Below are 24,738 nucleotides of genomic sequence, written 5' to 3' on the forward strand. Positions count from 1 at the left end.
TTTTCAATTTACTATTAAAATATGCTTTTATGTTTAACACTCCACAGTCACATTAAAAGAGTGGGGAATTTTTAAAGATGGCAGGATGTTAGACAGAGTTCCCATGTCTAATGGATCCTTTGCTCCCTCCCAATTTTTAAGTGCAGAAAAGGCCCCACTTTAACCTTGGTCTGTATTCTGATCCCACTTCATCTGCTAAGTAAAATTTCTTGAATGAGAAGCTTATTTAGTCTACCCGATTGCCTTCTAGGAATATCTCCTTGCCCCCATGGTGCTTCAGGATGATAAGAATGTTTTCCCTTCTAAACCTCGTCTCGTTGAACTGTGGATTTTCAGAAGCAGAAGTGTTTCCACTATCTGGGTCAAGCCACAGATCATCTTGCTGGCAGTTCAACCAAGAGGTTTCAGGCTGCCCACCTTCTCTGCCATAAGTCATGGCCAGGCAGCAAATGCCGTCCAACCCACCTGGGGAACTTGTGCCCTTCTTCTGCCCATTAAGACTCCCTAATGGCTTCCCATCTCTTGCTCTACCTCCACCAAAGCTTCATGGTCCTCTACTGATTTAAAGAACCATCAACCTCTAGAAGCAGAAAACAAATGAGAGATAACGCCGCCCAGATTTCACCCATTTCCCATTTTACAAATGAGGAAACCAAAGAGCACACTGAGGAAGTGGGTTGACTGGTCACTGACCAGTTAGTGGCACAGCTAACACAGAGAATTATAACCCAGGGCAGTGCAGTGCTTGCCCTGTGTCAAGGCTGGGTCTTGCCCAGTGACTAGTTGTTCATTTTTATCAGGATAACCTTAATGTTCCAAGACAACAGTAGTTTGGTTCCCTAAACAAGACTGATTTGCATAGGTCCATCACACTCTAACTGAAAGAGTGTTGAGTGGAGCAGATACAGACTTCATGCCAGGTGGGACACTTGCCCTCCCTTGGGACCAGCAGCCACTTCCATTGGGTTTATTATTAACTTAAAAAAGAAAAAAAAGGAGGAAAACTCCACCCAGTGAACAATTCTGTTGTCCTGAGCAGCCGTCTCCTTTAGGGATGGTGCTGCTGTGAATTACCTGCCTCTTCCACTCTCCTGTGTAACCTTCAAAATTTTTTCTTTAATTCCATTGACAAAGGGAACAACACCCCAAATAAATGTCTTATGAGGGGTCTGGAAAAGCTCAGAGGCTAAGGTAGCCAAGGATGGCTGGAAGAAAGGAGTCACTTGGAGAGATCCCTCACTCTGAAGAAGCCAAGAGCCACTGGAGCAGAAGCCAGGGAGGTAGGGGCAGCATGACAGGCATTTGAGGGACTGGGGCAGGTCACTCACAAAACATTCTTGCTCATCAGTAGGTGGTTCTCCAGAGCCACCTGCCTCCCGATGTCTGGAAGAGTTAGACGCAGTGGTGATAGGAAGAGCCTGCCTTGGAACAAATTCTGCACTGCGTTCACAATAATGTTTCTGAGTACTCATGGCATGGAATGCTGTCCACACTGATCTTAGCCCTGCAGCACCACATCTGTCTGTCCTTCAGGTTTGTGTGATTTCTGTGCCCATGAAGGGGTTCTTATTTTTCCAACCTTCTATTTTAACATCTGTTCTTAGCCTTATTTTCTTTTATCTTCAGAAGTGAGTGATAGTCTTTCTTTGTAAGGATCCACTAAGAAATGTATACACACAAAAAAAAATCACTCTCAGAATGAAGTGTATTATCATTGTTTTTGCTGTTGTTTGCAACTTGAAGGGAAGTGGGGGGGCGGGGGGGGTAAAGCACTCCTCGGCAGGAAACAGGGTCCCTCTGAAAAGGTAAGTAGATCAGACCTTAAAACTACAAAAAATGAAAACACCCCAAGTCCCGTGCCCAGGCACAAATCAAAAGCTTCACACTGTCATCCTAACCAATGCAAAAGCCCCAATACTTAGGTGCAAGAAAAGCCACGGTTCCCATAAGTTTCAGACACAGACACCTGATTTGTACATACAAACACATATTTTTTACATCCACAGAAACTTACATGTGAAAAAGAATATCGCACATGCAAACGCATGAGCTGCTTCCAAAAACTTGGCCCTGAAAGTTGACTGTATTTTGCCACTGGCAGATGTTGTTGTTGTTTTTATCATTGGAGACGTCGGTATTTTTACACATTTTCAGAAAGGATCGTTGAAATCACAAATGCTTTTTAAAACAAACTTAAAGTCATCATTTACATTCAGGGTCCAAAACAAGGTGCCAGTAGCAGGCGGCACCGTATATTGGCACTTTAATGAGATGTCCTTTATCTTCTTCTCTAAGCAAATGCAGAATGATGTGCGATTTGCTTTGCAAGCCGGGTCACCTTTAAGAGCCCAGGGATGGCCGTCGCCACTGAATTGGTCGCCAGCTCTCGCCAGCGATGTCTGCCTGTGCAAAACCTGTGACAAAGGACTGAAATGACAGCACTCTGACTCACTCCTACATTGTGTTTGTTTAGGAAGGTCCTAGAAATTGTATTTCACCAACCACATTCGCTATCAACACACAATTATCTGGCTTAATCATGTGGAACAGTGGCAAATTCACCTGGGGCTTAAGAACTAATGACATTCTCGTCTGAGCTGCTTTAGTGAAATGGCCTAGCACCTGAAGCAGGAACAGCAAGATTGCTCAAGAAAATTTGGTTTTCTGTTTTCATTTCACAGCATAGGGCCTCTGTTCAAATCAACAAACACTCCTGATTAAATAGCTGTGGTAGGCGACTCCTTCGCATCCCTGTGCATGGTTCTGAATGTACATTGAGCACCCCAACCCGTACAGGCAAAGAATTGTCCCCGACTCGTGGGAGAGGCATTGTCTTTGTGATGGCAAAAATAACTAAGTAAATTGGCATTGAATAATTTGGGTCTGATCACAGTTCTCAGTGCCGACGACCCCTCTATGGCTCAGGACAACTCCAAGGCAGGAGCCGCCCGGCGCACTAATACACCCAGGTATACATTCTCATTTCCTCTCGTCATCTGCAGTGAGCACATTAACATTCTGCTTACTCCTGAAAAATCCAGCCCCTAACCTCGGCCTTAAACCCCCAATGTGCAAGGGCTTTTTGGAGTCATTGCTGAGTCTGCGGCTAAATCCCAAGGAGGGGAGAGGCCAATTTTCAAAAGCTGGCAATGGCAAGAAATTGAGTGTTCAGACTTCCAAATGCGTCAAAGAAAGCATCAGGTGCAGGGTTCTTCCTGAAGGGCTGCAGGAGAAATGGCCTTCGTTTAGCAGAAGAATAATGATTTATTTTCATTAGCATGCAAAGGCTAGTCAGAAGAGCATACCAAAATTCCTGGCTTCCCTCTTGGTGTGCACTCTACACCAAATATCCTTTTTTTGTTTGTTTTTATTTTCTTAATTTTTGTTGTATCCCTCTTGTTAGCAAGGGCTGTGGGGTTTAAAACTGATAAGCAGAACTGCAGAATGTTTTAAATTTACTGAAATTCTTTGGTGTTACAGTCAGCTCAGTGCTGGGCTTCCTCAGTCAGGTCTCTAAAGCTTTCTATATGACAATATTCAGAAGCCCTGATGTTTTCAACTGTGGATGTAGCTTCTATGTGCTCGGCTTCTAATTTACCCAGGCTCTCCCTTTCTGAGTTTCATCTCACCGCTTCTAACTGCCCCCCAAATCACTAATATCCTCTACCTTCAATTAATATATAGAAAATGGCATAAACAGCATTTAGAGCAGATTGATAATAATACAGATAGAGCATCCCTCCTCTGCAAAGTCAACCATCAAAGTGCTTCAAAATGTGAAGATCTCTGAGCACCAACATGATACCATAGGTGGAAAATTCAACATAATGTTAATTTTTTCATGTATAAAATTATTTAAAATATTGTATAAAATTGTCTTCAGGTTATGTATGCAAGGTGTGCACAAAACATAAATGCTCTTTTGTGTTCAGATTTGGATGTATGAAAAATTTCCAAATCCAAAAGTATCCCCCAACCAAAACCATGTTTGGTACCAGTTATTTTGGATAAGAAATGTTCTACCCTTAGAAAAATCCCATAGCTCTAAAGATTCTGAAAAGAATAGAACAAGAAAATTCAGAAGGTTTAAGAATTTGCAAGACTGAAGAGTCACTATCATACTGACTTTGAATATCACACTTTTTAAAGCAGAGGGATTATTTTATAAAAAAGTCTTTTGTTGTGAATAAGTTAAAATTTTTAATTGCACTCCAAAAGTAACCTGCCTTCTAATAAAATGCCTAATGACACAAATGATGGACTCTAGGGCTCCAGAATGGGCAAATCCACAACACTGATGCACCCACCCTGTGGTCCTTTGGTAGACACTTGCCAATTTTACTGCTTCCATTGTTCTGAGACAAAATGCAATTGACCCTCACTGTCCAGTTCACAGAAAGTTATGCCACACTCTTTACAACGAGTGGACAGCCACTAATTATTGGCCAACAGCAGCAGTTCCTTGTTTCATCAAAAAGAAGGTCACACTAGCACAAGAATACAATGAGTTATGGGATATTTCTCATAATACTTACTTATTCAATAAGTAAGCAGCTTACATTGGAGGACCTGGAGCTCACAGAAGGAACGTTATTGTTGTAAAATCAAATACCCATGAGAACCATGTCTACACTCTGCAATCAGTACCTTTGCAAGTACTTCTGCAAGCTTTCTGAGATGAGAATCACCTAGAAAAATCTTAAAACCATGTTCTTCCAAAATATCATCCATGCCTTGCTAAAGAGCCCAATGCTTTACTATTTTTGCTTTACTATTTTTGGAATTGGTCTGCTGTTGAGAGTCTTGTTTCCACCAGTCCTTCCACCATATTGATGAATGTTTTCCATCATCCACACGCAAGTTAACAACTCTTCCAGAAAGAAGACCTCAGTGTGGTGTGGTAGAAACATAGAAGGATAAAACCATTAAGTTTTATTTTGCATTATAATTATAGAGAGATATATCCCAGGGCTCCATGAGTGGAAATGGAAAAGACTATAATTTCTAGTGATAGAGGAGACGTGACAATGTTCCACAAGAAAAATTGATATTTGCACCCATAAGTGTTATTGAGAATTTTGTTTGGCCAAACCGAAAGGATGGAAAACAACATTCCAGTTGCAGGGAACAGCCTTCATTCACTCATCCATTCATTCATTCACTCCATCGTGATTACTGTGGCTCCAAGCACTGAAGACAGAGCCCTGGACACAATGGTATGAATCCTGCCCTTGGGGACTGGAAGTCCACTGGGGAAAACTTACAGTTATCAAGTAATTAGTCAGTTACAAATTGCATTTAGTGGCATGAAGAGGAAAAAAAAAGAGTGTGGTGCTAGGAGACAGGATAACAGGGCCAGTGTTCAGAACAGTGCCAGGCCCCTGGGAGAAGCCGAAGGGTAAGCCCAGACCTAGGCTGGGAGTGAGAGAGCTTTACTGTGCAAGGCAGGCGAGGGCGTGACAGGCAGAGGGAATCCCCCTCTTCCCAGAGCCGGATGCTGACGCCCATATCAACTAAATCCCCACTGCTAGAGGAGAGTCTAGACCAGCAGCCCCAAAAGGACAAAGACAGGGCAACGGTTCACTCTGCTGTATTCCGATTTCACTCTCACCTCACGACTGGAAGACCCACTCACACTGACTGGAAGGCCCACTCACACTGACTGGAAGGCCCACTCACACTGACTGGAAGGTCCACTCACACTGACTGGAAGGCCCACTCACACTGACTGGAAGGCCCACTCACACTGACTGGAAGGCCCCCTCACTGACTGGAAGGCCCAATCACACTGACTGGAAGGCCCAATCACACTGACTGGAAGGCCCACTCAAACTGACTGGAAGGTCCACTCACTGACTGGAAGGCCCCCTCACTGACTGGAAGGCCCACTCACACTGACTGGAAGGCCCACTCACTAACTGGAAGGCCCACTCACACTGACTGGAAGGCCCACTCACACTGACTGGAAGGCCCACTCACTGACTGGAAGGCCCACTCACTGACTGGAAGGCCCACTCACACTGACTGGAAGACCCACTCACACTGACTGGAAGGCCCACTCACTGACTGGAAGGTCCACTCACACTGACTGGAAGGCCCACTCAGTGACTGGAAGGCCCACTCACACTGACTGGAAGGCCCACTCACTGACTGGAAGGCCCACTCACTGACTGGAAGGCCCACTCACACTGACTGGAAGACCCACTCACACTGACTGGAAGGCCCACTCACTGACTGGAAGGCCCACTCAGTGACTGGAAGGCCCACTCACACTGACTGGAAGGCCCACTCACTGACTGGAAGGCCCACTCACACTGACTGGAAGGCCCACTCAACTGACTGGAAGGCCCACTCACTGACTGGAAGGCCCACTCACACTGACTGGAAGGCCCACTCACACTGACTGGAAGGCCCACTCACTGACTGGAAGGCCAACTCACACTGACTGGAAGGCCCACTCACACTGACTGGAAGGCCCACTCACTGACTGGAAGGCCCACTCACACTGACTGGAAGGCCCACTCACTGACTGGAAGGCCCACTCACTGACTGGAAGGCCCACTCACACTGACTGGAAGACCCACTCACACTGACTGGAAGGCCCACTCACTGACTGGAAGGTCCACTCACACTGACTGGAAGGCCCACTCAGTGACTGGAAGGCCCACTCACACTGACTGGAAGGTCCACTCACTGACTGGAAGGCCCCCTCACTGACTGGAAGGCCCACTCACACTGACTGGAAGGCCCACTCACTAACTGGAAGGCCCACTCACACTGACTGGAAGGCCCACTCATTGACTGGAAGGCCCACTCACTGACTGGAAGGCCCACTCACACTGACTGGAAGACCCACTCACACTGACTGGAAGGCCCACTCACTGACTGGAAGGTCCACTCACACTGACTGGAAGGCCCACTCAGTGACTGGAAGGCCCACTCACACTGACTGGAAGGCCCACTCACTGACTGGAAGGCCCACTCACTGACTGGAAGGCCCACTCACACTGACTGGAAGGTCCACTCACACTGACTGGAAGGCCCACTCACTGACTGGAAGGCCCACTCACACTGACTGGAAGGTCCACTCACACTGACTGGAAGGCCCACTCACTGACTGGAAGGCCCACTCACTGACTGGAAGGCCCACTCAGTGACTGGAAGGCCCACTCAACTGACTGGAAGGCCCACTCACTGACTGGAAGGCCCACTCACACTGACTGGAAGGCCCACTCACACTGACTGGAAGGTCCACTCACTGACTGGAAGGCCCCCTCACTGACTGGAAGGCCCACTCACACTGACTGGAAGGCCCACTCACTAACTGGAAGGCCCACTCACACTGACTGGAAGGCCCACTCACTGACTGGAAGGCCCACTCACACTGACTGGAAGACCCACTCACACTGACTGGAAGGCCCACTCACTGACTGGAAGGTCCACTCACACTGACTGGAAGGCCCACTCAGTGACTGGAAGGCCCACTCACACTGACTGGAAGGCCCACTCACTGACTGGAAGGCCCACTCACTGACTGGAAGGCCCACTCACACTGACTGGAAGACCCACTCACACTGACTGGAAGGCCCACTCACTGACTGGAAGGCCCACTCACTGACTGGAAGGCCCACTCAGTGACTGGAAGGCCCACTCACACTGACTGGAAGGCCCACTCACTGACTGGAAGGCCCACTCACACTGACTGGAAGGCCCACTCAACTGACTGGAAGGCCCACTCACTGACTGGAAGGCCCACTCACACTGACTGGAAGGCCCACTCACACTGACTGGAAGGCCCACTCACTGACTGGAAGGCCAACTCACACTGACTGGAAGGCCCACTCACTGACTGGAAGGCCCACTCACACTGACTGGAAGGCCCACTCACACTGACTGGAAGGCCCACTCACTGACTGGAAGGCCCACTCACACTGACTGGAAGGCCCACTCACTGACTGGAAGGCCCACTCACACTGACTGGAAGGCCCACTCACACTGACTGGAAGGCCCACTCACTAACTGGAAGGCCCACTCACACTGACTGGAAGGCCCACTCACACTGACTGGAAGGCCCACTCACTGACTGGAAGGCCCACTCACTGACTGGAAGGCCCACTCACACTGACTGGAAGGCCCACTCACACTGACTGGAAGGCCCACTCACACTGACTGGAAGGCCCACTCACTGACTGGAAGGCCCACTCACACTGACTGGAAGGCCCACTCACTGACTGGAAGGCCCACTCACACTGACTGGAAGGCCCACTCACTGACTGGAAGGCCCACTCACTGACTGGAAGGCCCCCTCACTGACTGGAAGGCCCCCTCACTAACTGGAAGACCCACTCACTGACTGGAAGGCCCACTCACACTGACTGGAAGGCCCACTCACACTGACTGGAAGGCCCACTCACTGACTGGAAGGCCCACTCACACTGACTGGAAGGCCCACTCACTGACTGGAAGACCCACTCACTGACTGGAAGGCCCACTCACACTGACTGGAAGGCCCACTCACACTGACTGGAAGGCCCCCTCACTGACTGGAAGGCCCCCTCACTGACTGGAAGGCCCACTCACACTCACACGACTGGGTATGCTGCAGAGGAGCATGCGTGAGCCACTTCTTTCCACTGCACCCACTTCTTAACAGAGGAGAAGAAAATGGAACAGTCCAAGTCTGATTATAAAGTAGCAAAAGAAATTCTCAAAAAACACCAAAGGAAAAAAAAAATGATCTTCTAAAAGCTGTGGTTTTCTCTTAGTATTACCAAACTCTTTATTCCCCTCTCTGATACAGTCTTATAGCAGAAAGAATCTTTCCTTCTTCACCAAAGTAAAAAGATTTCATCTCTCTGGTCAAAAGTGAATGTTAAATTATAAATCCCATCTGACCATTGAAGCTAAAAAAAAAAGGAAAAAGAAAAAAACAAGAACTTTAGTCTCTTAGCTCCCTATATTTAAATCTTTTATAAATTTTGCAATCCACAGGTTTCAAAAATAATCTCATGATGGTAATTAAATAACACAAAGTAAAAAGATCCACACTGATTCATTAATTTCTTACCAAGAAGAAACACTTTACTCTTAACTTTTGTAGTAAAATGTTAATTGTAAGACAAAATTAGCATTCATGATCTATAAGTTAAACAAGGACCAAAGAAATAGTGGGAATGATTCATAAATGCAAACAAGGAAATAAGACAATCTTACCAACATGAAAAAAAATCTCTGGACTAAAAACATACAGAAATCTAAACTCCACCTTGCCTCTGGACAGCTGTGCAGCCAGGCATAACCATAAATTACCTGGTATTTTTTTCCCTCAGATTTTCCAACAAATGTAGATGACCTCTAGTTTTCTAGCCTCATTGGGCAATTTTAAAAAATCAAATGAACTGTCATGGTTTAAAAAAGAAAAAAAAAACACTTCCAATCATCTAACTATATACATCTAAATGTATCAAATCACCTTTACAAAGGAGGTTCCTGAGATCATTTAAAAGATGATAACAAAAAGGTCCCTCAGTTCATGGGGAAGCAAAGTTGATAGAAAATGACATGAGGAATAAAAAGTTACAGACAGAAAATTGCACAATGCACCCTTCATTTGAAAAGCATTCTCCTTACCAATTATCTCTAAAGTAACCAATGCTTATCCCCAGACAACCTCTCACCCTTTACCAAAATTTCCTTTTGCCTCTTGCAGTAAATTGTAAACACTGAACTGTTCACGTGTTTTGGGCTAAGTTTTCTAACCAGGGGACTGTAAGAGGGCACTGCCATCTGTAAATGGTAAGGTAGTTTGATATGTTTGAAGGATAATAGAAGACACTGAAATGACAGGCTTTGGTCACCGTGGAAGGAATTCAGGCTACATATTTTAAGCAGGGTGTAAAAAGTTGCCAGATGTTAAGCATCACACAAGTTTCTTGTTATAAAGACCTGAGATGACCTACTATTTCCATTTTCAGAGATTCAGATTCAGTAGATCTGGAGGGGATCCCAAGAATCTGAACTTAAGTAACCTAGGTGACTCTTGCTATTGGGCAGGTTTAAGAAACTTCACTGGGAACTTGAGCCTCTGAAGAGATTGAGGAAGACTGGCACCATCTAATCCATGCTAAAACCAGATACCATCACATGGAAAGCTTCATATAAGAGATGGAGTCCCTGGACTTATCAAGGGAGCTGTTAAATTCTCAACGCCCAAGCCAGAGCAAGCGCAGGTACACGTAACAGAACCCAGCGGTGAGACCTAGACACAGTACTGCTTTCCAGGCAACTCCAAGGTGCAGCCAGGTTTAAAAACCCAGAGAACAGGGAAAGTTACTGACTCTAGATCCTTACCAAACAGTACTACCCACCTGTCCTCTCTGCTCTAATAATGAACAGTCAAAATTCATGGGATTAACTTCGAGTTCATCTCACCTGCTTTATTTTTCTTCATTGAATTTATCACTGCTTATCATTTTACTATGATTGGGAATGTTTAAAACAGAGATATATAGGAGGGAACATATAGGCACACACGGTCTATCTTTTGGTTCAGAATGTATATTTCATTCAGTCAGGGACTTTATTTGAAATAGCAGTGCCTTGCATATGCTTAAAATATGTTTGTGTCGCTGGTGAGTTGATACCACATATACGTAGTCTCAATTAGCAGGAGAGGGGGAGATACTGTTAGCCCTGCAACCTTAATAAAACCAATATATTTACCAGGAGGCAAAGAAAGAAGAAAATAAATAAAGATTATGACATTACTTGCAATGAAAATAAAGAAAAATCAAGTATGCAGACAGAAAGTGCCCCAAATGTGGGCCTGCTATTAATAATAATATGGGATAATGGAAATAGATTCAATACTCCATAAAGGGAAAAATTCTCATATGTAGTCAATCATAAAATTGGTATCACAATGTCATTTAAATAATATAGTCAACTGCATCTAAACTCTTCAACACATAACCTCTTATACCACTATATAAAACTGAAGTCAAACACAAACCCATAAACCAGCAAAATTTTATTTAACAAAACTAATTTAGTGTAACAAGTGATCATTATCTTGCAGAAACAAAAATGTTAATCTTGCAGCCACAAATAAGGGTTGTGTTTGTGTCATAATTTTTAACTTGCCCATTTTGTTCTTTTTACTTTGAGCATGATGGAACATCACTAGATCAGTTTGTTGAGATACTGAAATTTTCTTTCTGAACAATAAATTTGTATTTTAAGCTTAATCCTTAAATTTGTTGAGCACATGTATTTTATACTATACCTCAAAATATTGACAAAATGTAAAATGCCAGTTCAATTAAGCTCTTTGTTGTGTAACAATTATGATGTTCAATGTAAGTTATATTTATCTTATTGAATATAAACAGTAAATATAAATTGTTAACTGCAGAGATTGGATGCCCTTACACTGTAAATATGGTGACAATACTGGGTTTATTTGAGGGCAACCTCGGTATTCAGGTTACCCAAGGGCATGATAATAGATTGTATTTATCTGTATGTGTGTTTAGATAAATAAAAAACAAAAAGATAGAAGTGCTACAAAAATCTAGATAGTGAGATTATAGATTATTTGAGGATTTGGTTTTAGTTTTCAAAACAAATATGCATTAACTGAATTAAAAAAAAAAAAACTCTCCCGTTTTGGGAATATCCCAATATGAGGTAAAGGGTTTTAGAAAGTTGGGTGTAATATGAGTTAATTCTGTAAGGAAAAGAAATATAAATATATTTCCATATATTAAAATTTCATTTCATATATGTATGTATATAAATTTAATAAAAATTGGGGGTGATGAGATTACAACTGATTTTTTAAGATTTCCTTCTTTGTGCTTTGATGTATGCAGAGACACCTACCAATAGCATTGCCAATGATTCCCACCACTCAGTGACCCAGTCTTTGAGTATTCTGTTCTTGAATGTGAGCAAGATGTACTGATTTGCTTCCAACAGATACAGTGCAGCAGATGGATGGAATATGACTTTTGAGGCTAGGTTTAAAAAAGACTTGCTTTCGTGCTAGGTGCAGTGGTGAAGCCTATAATCCCAACAGCTTGGGAGGCTAAGACAGGAGGATTGTGAGTTCAAAGCCAGCCTCAGCAACAGCGAGGTGCTAAGCAACTCAGTGAAACGCTGACTCTAAATAAAATACAAAATAGGGCTGGGGAAGTGGTTCAGTGGTTGAGTGCCCCTGAGTTCAATCCCTGGTTCTCCCTTCCCCACTACAAATAATAATAATAATAATAATAAGACTTGCTTTCATCTCAGCCTGTCTCTTGCTTTCTTGAAACACATGCCTGGGAAAGCCAGCCACCATTTTGTCAGGCAGCCATATGAGACACTTGTGTGGTGAAGGACCTAGATTTCTTAAGGAAAGTTAGGACAATTGATCTTCTCCTTCCTTTCCCATCCCCAGCAGATCCTTCAGCACTGAGAGTCCACTGTCCCCACTACAGCCTTGTGAGGGATTTTGAACCAGATACCTGTTGAGCTCTATGCAGATTGATGACCCACAGGAACAATCAGATAATGAGTATTATTCTTTGAAGACATGGAGTTGAGGGTCATTGGGGACATTTTCCCAATTATAAACAAATATGTGGTTTGGTCGATTGGTTGGTTTCTTTCCTTGTTTTCCCCTTTCCTTCTTTTCTCCAGATTTTTATGACTGAGTAGGATTACTCAGGATGATGATGTTCAATGGCCTTTGAGCTCAATGGCTTTTGCTAACACTACACACCTATTCCCTGTGCTTTTCTTCTGATTTTAATTGGACCCACCTTTGTCATTTCCCACCATAAACTCTTGTCATGATCTACACAGTTTACACTTTTAAATAGGCACACTATGTAAAGAGACCGTGGGCTCTTGGAAACACTGTCCCATCAACCAGCACCACTCCACGAGCAAGTCCCACCCTCCCCTTGAAGTCCTCTTTGGAGTAAATCAGTAGGAGATCTTGCAGTTGGATGTTTGCCTTGAAATTTGTCATTGAAAAGACAGGACAGTAATTTCTTAACAAATAGCACAATGGATGAATTAGGTTCATTCCAAACCACAGGATGAGTTTATCTATCATCTTGCTCTGGTCACAGACACAGAAGTCAGAATCTTAAAGAGGAAGAGGAAATGATGGAAAGGGAGAGGGAAGCCACGAGATCCGACATCCGAATAGAGGCATGAGCGCGTGTCCCATCCTGAACCCACACAGGAGTCGCTCTATATACAGCACTTATCACTGATCCCAGATTCCATATGACATGTCTGAATCAGGAATAATATGGTAATTTTCACAGTTACAGAGTAGAAAATATTTATGGTGTAGCAGCTGAATGTGTCTTTATTTCACATTCTAAAAATCATGCCACGGGAAGGAAGTAAAAACATTTTGAATAAGATGTGGGTGAGCCCCAGAATTCCTTCCTCAGAACCTAGATAGCTTCTTGATAGAAAACACTTCCCTCGTTCATCAGGGTTGCTAGCCTATGGTGAGCTTAATTAAAATCAATGGAGAAAAAAATTAAATACTGAGAAGCACTATTTGGGGCTCATGAAATGTAAATGAGTCAAAATATGAAATACCCAAATAACCTTGGGTCCTGGACTTTGCTTAGTGATCATTTTATTGATCCATTGAAAGTTGACTTTTTTCTTTTCTTCTCCTGCTGTCTCCGATAGAATTGGGAGGTGATAAAGCCTCTAGTTTGGGAGCTCTGATCCTGTGTTACTTCCTTTTGTCACATTGATCCCAGCCTCTGGTCGCCTCCCATTCTGTTTCTCTATTAACAGGTTTTTCTTCTTTCCCATTTTCTTTGTTGCTTTTTCTTCACACCTGCAATAGCAGCAAGAATGACAGCCTTCTGTAGGAAAAACTTGTGTTCTCTAGTGACCTAGAACAGCGTGTCCTTGATTCCAAATACGAGGAAGGGCACATTTCTTCCTTTTATCTAATTTGGGCCCAGTTCCATTTTTTTGCACATGTAATTCAAGGTCATAAAGAAGTAGATTGAACTGCAAGGATAATCAATTCACTGTGACTGATACTCTTATTTTTAAGGGATTCAGTTACTAGCAAAAAGTGGGATTTACAAAAATTCCTGAACTCTCCTACCTTCTAACCACAACCTTTGGCGTGCGACTTTGGATTTCTTCCCATCAAAAGAGAATGTATTCCTTTAACTCTTCCATTTTGGTTGAGCTAATGGAAGCACCAGTTCCATAGCAAGACCTTAGGAGCCTGTGAGCTTAGACCTGTCACTCTTCTATCTCTTAATACACTCAGATGAGGCAACTGAAGAATGAGAGACCCAGAGAGCAGAGCTAAGTTGCCCTATCTGTTTAAGTGGAAGCCATTCTGAATCATGCAATAGCTGATCCCCAAACCCATGATCAAAGCGAACTAAGATCAGCTGAACCACTTAACCAACCCCCCAGCTGATCCCAGATGTATCCACATAAATCTTTGTATCAAATGCCTCTGCAGATTTTGTGGTTTGGTTGCACAGCATTATAATGGCTTCAGATAAGTGATATAGCAGCTACAAAGTCAACCCTCACTAAAAAATGAAGCCTATCAGGGAGAACATTGCTAGAGTGTGCGTGTGTGAGTATGTGTATACACATGTGTATGTACATGTATGTCTGTGAAAATAGAAAGAAATGTCTAAATTGTTGGACTAACTAAATAAAAGACAATTATCTTATGACCTTATCTATTCCTGTCATCTCAGGATGCACTAACTTGCCTGCAGAATATTGGTCCATTCATTCACCCATTTAACAATCATCTGTATAAAAGCTACAACATATTAGACATCAGGGACGTAAAGAACAGGCTAGAATCACTGATCTTGAAGACCTTCTGTCCATTCAAGGATATTTTAAACTATACTATGATGATAATATGACTACTTTATCTTTCTTAGTAAACTATAAACATGAAGTGATGCTTTACTATAGCTAATAGGTATTGGATTTTGTAAATACTCTCTTAACTATCTGAAAAAGGATGGTCCAAATAAACTTTTAAAAAGTCAATTTGTTTATTCATCAGCCCACAATGTCACACCTCAAGGCAAGACTCCCTTTAAAATGTGCAACTCTTGACATTGGCAATATGGAAAAATCAAGTGCAGTCGCTCAGTGGGTGCCAGGGACCTATATTATGTCCTACGGTTGGTTACAGAATTTTCAATATTTCCTTATCCTTTTTCACTCATATGTACTGCAGCTTATAGCAGTGGTAATCATTTCCTGTGTTTGAAAAAGAGATGAAAGCATTCATGGATGAAAGCAAGTTGGATTTAATCTCCTTCTCTCTCATCCAGGGCACTGTACTGATCATTTTCCAAAAAAACAAGACTTAAGCTCATTTTTGTCATGACAAAACTAGTTTCATAATAATCAGATGGCAATTCCTAGTGTACACAATTCTAATATAATTACCAGGAGGAAATGTAGAGGGAGTTGCAGGTTTGAGATAAAGAAAAGCCTGTGAATTTTGTATTAATGTCTCAGACTCTCTTATTTGTGCAAGTAATCAATCTTTCGGGGAGTAGAATAGTAATTCTTTGTGAAAAAAATGACAAGAGTCAGGGGAAGAAAGAAGATAATCTGAGTTCCATTCGGTACACAGCAGGTCAGCTGTGATTGACAAAGCTCATCACAAAACTATAGCTCACCGAGTAATCCCAGTAGCAGAGTCTCATTTGCAGCCGAAGCAGTGTTAATGACATGTTTAACAGCTGCTTGTTGAAGTTTGGAATCTGCATTAACCCGCAGAGCAGTGAACAGAGAAATGAGGGAAGGTATTGAAATCAAGCCTTCATTATTCTGACAGCCAGGTGAAGGGGTGTCCAGAGGTTATGGAGAGGCGAGTGGGAGGACCTGGAAGGTGGAGGGTTCAATTGCATGTAAGGACCATCTCGGAGATGACAGGGTCTGATCAATAAACACAGAAGACTGCAAAAGCAAACCGACATGCTCAACTCCAGAGACAATGAGGCAGAGAAGTCAGGCAACCAGGATGAAGTCGTGGCTTGGGTCGTCAGATATTATGCTGGCATTACAATCACTACAGAGCAACTAGGTATTAGATCCTGGGGGAGGTTGTCACACTGGGAAGACCCGAGATATCATGCCTCCAGGCTTCTTTACCCTCAGGAATGTTAGTTTGTTTGTTTGTTTGTTTATGATTTGGGGAGGGGGTTGTTTTGTTTTTTAAATTTCCACTCCCAAAGCAAAGGGGTATATGTACCACAGTGAATTTTCTAGACTTTGTAAAATAGTTTTATTAAATTAGTAAAGATGAATGACAAAATGAGTTTTCTTTAAATGAAACTCTTTGTAAGGACCCAGCCTTTTCACTGGGAGAGGAAATCCGAGGAAGAAAATAAAGACACAGAAGGAGCAGGGGGTTTGTGGGAATCTCAGTTTCTTGATATTTTTTTCAGGGAGCATCAGGTAGCTATTGCCAATGTCCTGAGCTTCCATGTTCTTTTCAGTAAAAAGGGAATGATAGCACCTATCTTACAAGGTTGTGATAAAGATTAAAATAAAATACGCAAATCCCCAGCACCAGTAGACTCTCCTTAAAGACTGTCCACTCTTCCTACTGGAGATGAACCCTGTTGGTGGGTCAGACGTTCCCAACCAACCCAAAGGACTGCACGGGCAAAAATGATCACACAAAACTCTGACCTTTATACACCAGCTCCAGGAGACCAGCCCATTTCTTTTTCCTACTTTGCTCACTGATGTATCCCAAACACCCCAAAATAGTGACTGGCACATAACAACAACACACAAAAGTATTGTCTATACCGGCTGCAATAACCCCAAAAAGGTCTGCTCCCCTACATTTTGCTTCTGTTGGAGCTTTTCTTCATTTGTAAAAGAACCACAGGCTCTTAAGGGGCATTTCATCACTCCTTCATTTTGCAAATGAGGATCTGAGACCCAGAGAGGGGTTTGGTTGCTCTAGGTGAAGCCACTTAATCCATCCGCCAGCTGATCCCAGCCACATAGGAGGAGTGAAGACCTCGCAGCCTTGTGGAATCCCACATGGGATGATGCGCTCTAATTCTTCCTTTAACAGGGACATTAGGCAATGAGTCTTCATGGTCATTTCATTAGAGTGGGCTTGCTCACAAAGCATTTTTGACTTAAATTCAAGCCACTCTCCGATCTTCTATGTCCTACATAAAATTAGGAGATTGAAGAGGAAACTTTGTTTCACATGGTTTTCTGTGGACTTCGGTGGCTGTAGGTAAACCCTTTGCAGGGGTGCTCTAAACCCATTTCACTTCTCTGTTTTCCCAGGCAACATAGATAGAACACTTCTTTTGAAAATCTATTTTACATTCCAGTTTTCACATAGATGTGTTTAGGATTAAAAGTAATTTAGCTGGGTGCAGAGGCGCACGCCTATAATCCCAGCAGCTCAGGAGGCTGAGACAGGAGGATCAAGAGTTCAAAGCCAGCCTCAGCAACAGAGAGGTGCTAAGCAACTCAGTGAGACCTTGTCTCTAAATAAAATACAAAATAGGACTGGGGATGTGGCTCCATGACCAAGTGCCCCTGAGTTCAACCCCTGGTACCGAAAAAAAAAAAAAAAAAAAGTAATACATCCAGCAAAGTAACAATGTGACTGGATGATCTCTGGGTACAATTATGATTTACATAAATACTTAGCATTGTGTTACAATTGCCTCTAGGGTTCAATACAGTAGCATGCTATCCTAGCTTGTAGCCCATACCATACAGTTTAGTTGCATTTTTTCCATTATGAGAAGAATAGAGTCAACCCATAGAGAAATTCCTGGTATCCAATGTGAACTCAAACCTTCTGTTTCCCAAGGGATAAGAGTCCCAACAGATAAAACAGGAGAGGAAGGTTGGAGAAGAAGGAACAAGAATGTCAAGAACAATAAGAGAAATAAAGCAAATAATTCTGTAGCACTTCCAATTTTTTTGACCCCTATATTTCGGTATTTATCACCTTAAACTTCACAAAACCCCTGTAGTGTAAGCACCAAAGACATTGCAATCATGCATCACTTAATGATAAGTGTGTGTTCTGCAAAGTGTGTCATTAGGCAAATGCATCCTTGTGTGAACACTACAGAGGATGCTAGATGGTACCACCTACTGTATGCCTGTGCTCCATGGACCTAACATTACATGGCTATAAACCTGTGCAGCAAGTTACTGAACTGAGTCCTGTAGGCAATTCTAACACAAAGAAGTCTAAGTACTTGTATATTTAAATATATCTAAATATAAAAAAGACATAGTAAAAATACAAGGTGATGAGAACTTTTCAACTCCATTACAACCTTCAGGGTCCATCATCATTTATAAGCACATCCATCATTGACCAAAATATTGTTATGTGGCACATAACTGTATTTCTGTTTGTCCTAGAGGAAAATGGAAACACTAGAGGCTATATTAATTCCCAAGATTGTGTACACCATCAGCACTGGCAATGTGGGAATGGAATTCTCAAGCCCTTTCTACCTTACACAATAATTTTCCTTTAGCTGTGGTTTTGCCTTCCAAGGTTTCAATTACCCATGGTCAACCATGGTCTGAAAATATTTTATAGAAAATTCCAGAATTAAACAATTCATGAGTTGTAAATTGCATGCCACTTTGGGTACCTTGATGAAATCTCTAGCTACTCTATCCCAACCACAATATGAACCATCCCCTTACTAGGTGTATCTATTCCATCTACCCAACCAGTAATCGCTTACTGGTAATCTTGGTTATCCGAGCGAGTACTGTGCTATTACGGTGCTAGTGTTTAAGTAGCTTTTATCTTACTTAATGATGATCCCAAAGCACAGGAGTAGTGGTACTGGCAATTGGACTATGCCAAAGAAAAGCTATAAAGTGCTTCCTCGAGGTGAAAAGGCAAAATATCTCAATTTAACAAGGAAAGAGAAAACATCATATGTTGAGTTTGGTTAGATCTATAAAAAGAACGGATCTTCTCTCTGTGAGACTGTGTAAAAAAGGAAAAGAGATAGTTTGGGTGTTGCCCCTTGAATTGCAAACAGTGTACAAGTACATGGTCATTCACCCTGCTTCATCCCATCACTGAACCAGAATATTCTTCCCTCGACTCGGGAAGGGTGAGGACAGGACAAGAAGATATTGTGTCTGTGAGAGAGAAATCTCATTCACAAACCTTTGATTACAGTATGTAATTTTAAATATTCTACTTTATTAATAGCTATTATTGTTAATCTCCCACTATGCCTAATTTCTAAATATCATAGGTATGGTATGTTTAGTAGGGAAAAGCACAGTACATATCAGGCTCAGTACTATCTTCAGTTTCAGGCGTCTATTTGGGTTCTATTGGGTGCCTCTGGTGGATAAGGGAAGAGTATGCACCATTCACTGATTAAAATAAGAAAACAAGTCATTCGTTAAGGTTGGTTTGGCCCAACATATTCAGAAAACAGTCCAATGGTTTACATTATAAAGGCCTTAAAATACATGTATTCCTTTCCCACGGTTGGTGTCAGGAGTCTGAAACAGCAAAGCCCTTTCCCAGACTCATGGCAGCCAGCACCATATTGTTTTCCTACTTCACATCTAGGTCATCAGTTGTCTGTTTCAGATCAATTATTCATCCAATAAACAGTTAATGGAGCAGGAGACCTCACACTCATCTCCTTTGGTGGCATACAAATGAAGATAATTAGATATTCTCAAAATTCTGAGACATACCAACGTTTAGAGTATGGAGAATCCAATCACTGCTTTTAGGACATTCTGGGATTCTCCCCCTTTGCCTGTACCCTGTCCACCCCCCATTCTCCCAAGGGACCACAAGGGCTTTTTGCAATTGTTAAAATGTTTGCAAATGCAAGTGGCTTTATTTTGTTTTTTGCATGTGTTCAACATTCAAGTTGGTAGTAATGTAAATATTCATTTTACACATGCATCTACATATGTATATTTCAAAATATGTCTATGGAGGTCATATATCCATTCCTCTATAAGAAACAAATTTAGAGGGTTCCAGGATGTGGTGGGGGAAGTTTCTCCCTGCTTCTCCCTGCTCCAGTACAGGGCTTCCCAGTGCTATGTCTTGACTCAGCATCTCCCAACCTCAATCTTATGAGAGGCTCTTCCCTCTTTTCCAGCTCAGTATTCATAGTAAAATCACCTACAACTCATTGAGCCCTTGCTGCATGCCAAGCACTGTGTTGTTTATTTTATGGACATTATCACATACGAGCCTCCCAACAGTGAAGGAGTCACTACTATTATATGTCTTTAAGGGAAAAAAAAATGAAGTTTGGAGGTTAGATACACGTCCAAGGACACACGCATACAAGAAAAAGGGTTGATATTCAACTCCTTTTCCCTAAAGTTCATTATATTAACCATTGCATTGTATGTCTGGGTTCCACTTTCTCAGGATCTTCCTCTGTATGAATGTGATCCTAAGTTACTCAATAAACATTTATCAGATGTCTCTTCAATACCAGGCAAGCTGCTATCAAGTCAGATCCAGGAATGGGTGAAATTGACACTTCCTGGAGCTCAGACTGGTGTAGGGAACACAGCAGACAATTTAAAAAGGCATAATCTGATGCATTAGTTCTCATTTCCCAGGGGATTATAGTGAAATCTACTACAAAATGGGGGATACTTGCCTCTTCACGTCATCCACCAGGAAAATTCATGCCTGATTAAATAGAATGACTTATAGAGGAAGGTGGGGTCTAAGGGAGCAGGGTGGGGGTGTAAGGCTCATTGACAGGTAGGCGTGGGGTCTCCAAGAGAGTTCGGCAGATCATATTTGCTAATAACCACCTTCTCGCATAATCCCTGCCAAAAATAATGTCCCTTCTTTAAAGTTTTGAAGTCAGTGTCAAATGGGGATTTGGCGGCATGCTATTTGGTGTATGCTGGTTTAGGGTGATTATACAGATGGAGTATTTGGTGCTACCTTCTAGATGTACATGAGTGAACTGCATAGGACACTAAGTAGAATGTGAAATACCTGTGGTTGTGGAGCCCAGGACAGATCATGGAGATCTGATCGTCTGCTTGGCTCCTCTCAAGACTGAGCTGAAGACCTGGTGACCCAAGAGATTAAGGAAGCTCATGCCACTTTATCCTTCTGACACACTATGAGCATAAATACAACCCAACCTATTTTGAAAAAATAAAATTCAAGCCAGGCATAATGGTGCACACCTGTAATCCCAGCAGCTCGGGAGGTTGAAGTAGGAGAATCACAAGTTCAAAGCCAGCCTCATCAACTTAGTGAGACCCTCTCTCAAATTAAAAAGGACTGGGAATATGGCTTAGTGGTTAAGCACCACCTGGGTCCAATCACTGGTAGAATAATAATACTCACAATCATTAATAGAATAAAATAAAATTCAAGATGCAATTTATTTTACCCCATCCCTTTAGTTACTGATAGACTTAAAAGATGTGTTGATGGATACTTATTTCAACAAAATAAAGTTACTTCAAAAGAAGTGTTTTACCTGGAGAGGTATTTTTCAAAATATAGTTAGGAGGGTCCACCATGAATATTGAATCATCTTTTCAGAGGATAGGTCCATGGTGTACATATTTCACATCACTGATGCTAAACTGCTAGCATTCTCGCATATAGTAACGTTTAATATTTATTAAGTGTTCAATGTAGGAGCATGCTTGCTTTCTTATCGCATTATAATCTCATAAAATTGGACAAAAATAAGCCTTATTTCTTGACCACATTTCCAACAAAATTCAGCCTACCTTTTCCCTGCTTCATGCCCAGAATTTCTCCAGATGTTGCTCCTGATGAATCTGCCCACTTCTAGTCTGTTCTGGAGAAACAGCAGGTGACCGAGCATTGACATGGGAAAAGTAAAGAGGCAACAAGAAATGAAATGGGACTTTTCTTGTGACCTGGCGGAAACCCAAAAGAAAGAACATTGCAGGGACGATCACACCTTATTCTCAAAAGTGTGGCCAAACCCTCCACATTGCTTTTCTACTCCTGCTATAACAGACCACCACAAGTTTATCACCTCATAGCTCTGTCACCCGGAAGTCTAGGCAAGCTGGATGAGTTCTCTGCTTAGGGTCTCCGGAAGCTGAAATGAAGATGGCTGCCAACCTGGGCTCTTATCTGGACGTTCCAGAAGAGCATCTGCTTCCAACTCACCCAGGATGGTGGCAGAATTCAGTTCTTATGGTTGTAGGACCGAAGCCCCCAGTTCTGTGACTGCTTGACCAATTACCATCTTCCAGAGGAATATGAGAAGACTAGAAGCCGACTGAAGAGACAGAGATTTGCTTAAAGACATAAGGGGAAAGCCTAGGTGGATATTTATTCCCACTGCAAGTCAAGGAATGAGGATCTTTGGCAAGGAATGATGAAGTTCTTTCAGGGCAATTGACTTGTGTCAATTACCCTTGGAAAAAATAGTTTCTATTTTAACCCAGGATTGAAGCCAGCGATGTTTTACCACTGAGCCCCATCACGTTTTTTTGTTTGTTTGTTTGTTTGTTTGTTTGTTTTTTAATTTTGAGACAGGGCCTTGCTAAGTTGCTTAGGGCCTCACTAAATTGCTGAGGCTGACCTTAAACTTGCAATCCTCCTGCCTCAGCCTCCCAAGTTGCTGGGATTACAGGCAGGCACCAACATATCCAGGTGCCCCTGGAAATTTGAAGACCAGAGACTGTATTAGCCAGAGAGCTATGAAGAGAGGTTGCAATGAGATATTTGCATTCCTAATGTTGGGTAGCTCATGTATTATTCTCCTGGATCTACAAGGAAAGACTGCAGCAGAAAGCAACTGTACACCAGAGGGCAAGGTGAGGGTTTTATAGGGATGAGAAAAAAAGTACAGTGACCAAATTGGTGAACAATGGAGTACAGAAATGATCCATATGTGGTCTGGAAGAGCCTGTAAAAGTGTCTCGTTATAGCAAATACCAGTGTTTGATATCTACCATACAGGGGATACCACATGCAATTGCTAAAGCGAAGCCAAGAAAGTGCTTGCTCCTACATCTCCATCCAAACTCATCCAGATCTGGAAGGACCAATCCAAGGACAGAAGCTTACAGAAACAAAGCAAAACAAGCCTCCTTCCCTCCTCTACAGGGAAGAACTAGAGCACACTTTAAGTAGGGCTTGGGCTGGGAACAAAAGAGGAGATTTGACCTGCATGACAGTTTCAAGTTTTGATTTGGATTTGCTTCAGTCCTGGGGACCAATTGTTAATATGGCAAAATGGCCCAGAGTAGAGGGGTTATGCCTACTCTGTTATCCTGGGTTAGGGAAGGGAATCCATTAGCCCTAGTATGAACTTATAGCAAGAAATAATGAAGGTGTTTTATGCTTTCCTATCAAGCCCAACTCATTTGGTAAGTCAGTTATATTTGATTTCCTTTAGGATATGCAGAGATACAAAAATGAATACAGAGATATTCAATTCTGTGTTTGAATACTAGTGTACATTTGTTTTCTGGAATAGGACCCTGGAAACCAAGGTTATCAGGACATTTGGCAGAAATCTGAGAAAGTAGTTTCAGCATGTCTCCCCAACAAGTACTTTATATGCTTATTTATCAGTCTTTATTCAACTCCAGAAAGAAACTCTTGAAAATTATTGGTTAGAACATATCTAGTATATGGAAATGTTATGATATATTCAAGACAGGAGTAACAGTCTATGCCTTCATAAGTTATTACAATTTAGTTTTATTTACTTTTCTTTTGGAAGATGCTCAGAAAGACAGCAATAGGTACATAATTGTGAATTCTCTAAGTATTACCTAATCCCTCTCACCCTCAACTTTATTTTTTAATCAATAGAACAGGGAAAGTAATGCTGAATTTATAAAGATACTGTGAGGATTAAGTGAAATAAAAGGAAGTATATAAAGGATTGAACACACTTATATGGTCATTATTCAATTTTTAACAGCATATTCTCTGTTTGGGAATATGTGTAGATATTTCTTAGTTCTATGGTGGCAATGCAGGCTAATTGGATGCTAATTCATTCCACAAGTTTTTATTGAGCATTGAGATGCTGGAGTTACAAAGTTGAAAAGGACGAGCTCTACCTCAGAACATACAGATACTTAATTTATTCTGAAAAAGCGAACATTGAATCAATGTTTAGTTCATTGGGGAAGAAATATATAAAAAACAAGCAGCACTGTGAGACAGGTATCATATACAAAGGTGCAATGACTCACAAATACTGGTTGACTAATCTAGGTGGCGCATCACAAGGCTGTCAATGGGTAAATTAATAACGAAAATCTCAGAGGGAAAGTTTCCACTGAATCCTGAAGGATGTTATGGTTTAGATATGAGGTGTCCCCCAAAAAGCTCATACATGAAACAGTGGAAAGGAAGTTTAGAGGTGAAATGATTTGGCTACAAAAGTCTTAACCTAATCAGTGCGATAGTCCACGGATAGAGATTAACGGCAGGCAGGTAGGATCTGACTGGAGAAAGTAGGTAACTTGGGGTTTCCCTTGGGGTTGGTGAGAAAGAGTCTGTCTTTCTGTCTGTCTGTCTGTCTGTCTGTCTCTCTCTCTCTGCTTCCTGGTACCACATTCCCAGTCGCATTCTTCCAGTACATACTTCTGACATGACCTTCTGCCTCCCCTTGGGTATATGGAGTTGGCAATCTATGGACCAAGACCTCTGAAACCCTG

This window comes from Sciurus carolinensis, chromosome 13 (genome assembly GCF_902686445.1).
Source record: "Sciurus carolinensis chromosome 13, mSciCar1.2, whole genome shotgun sequence".
Taxonomy (NCBI): Eukaryota; Metazoa; Chordata; class Mammalia; order Rodentia; family Sciuridae; genus Sciurus; species Sciurus carolinensis.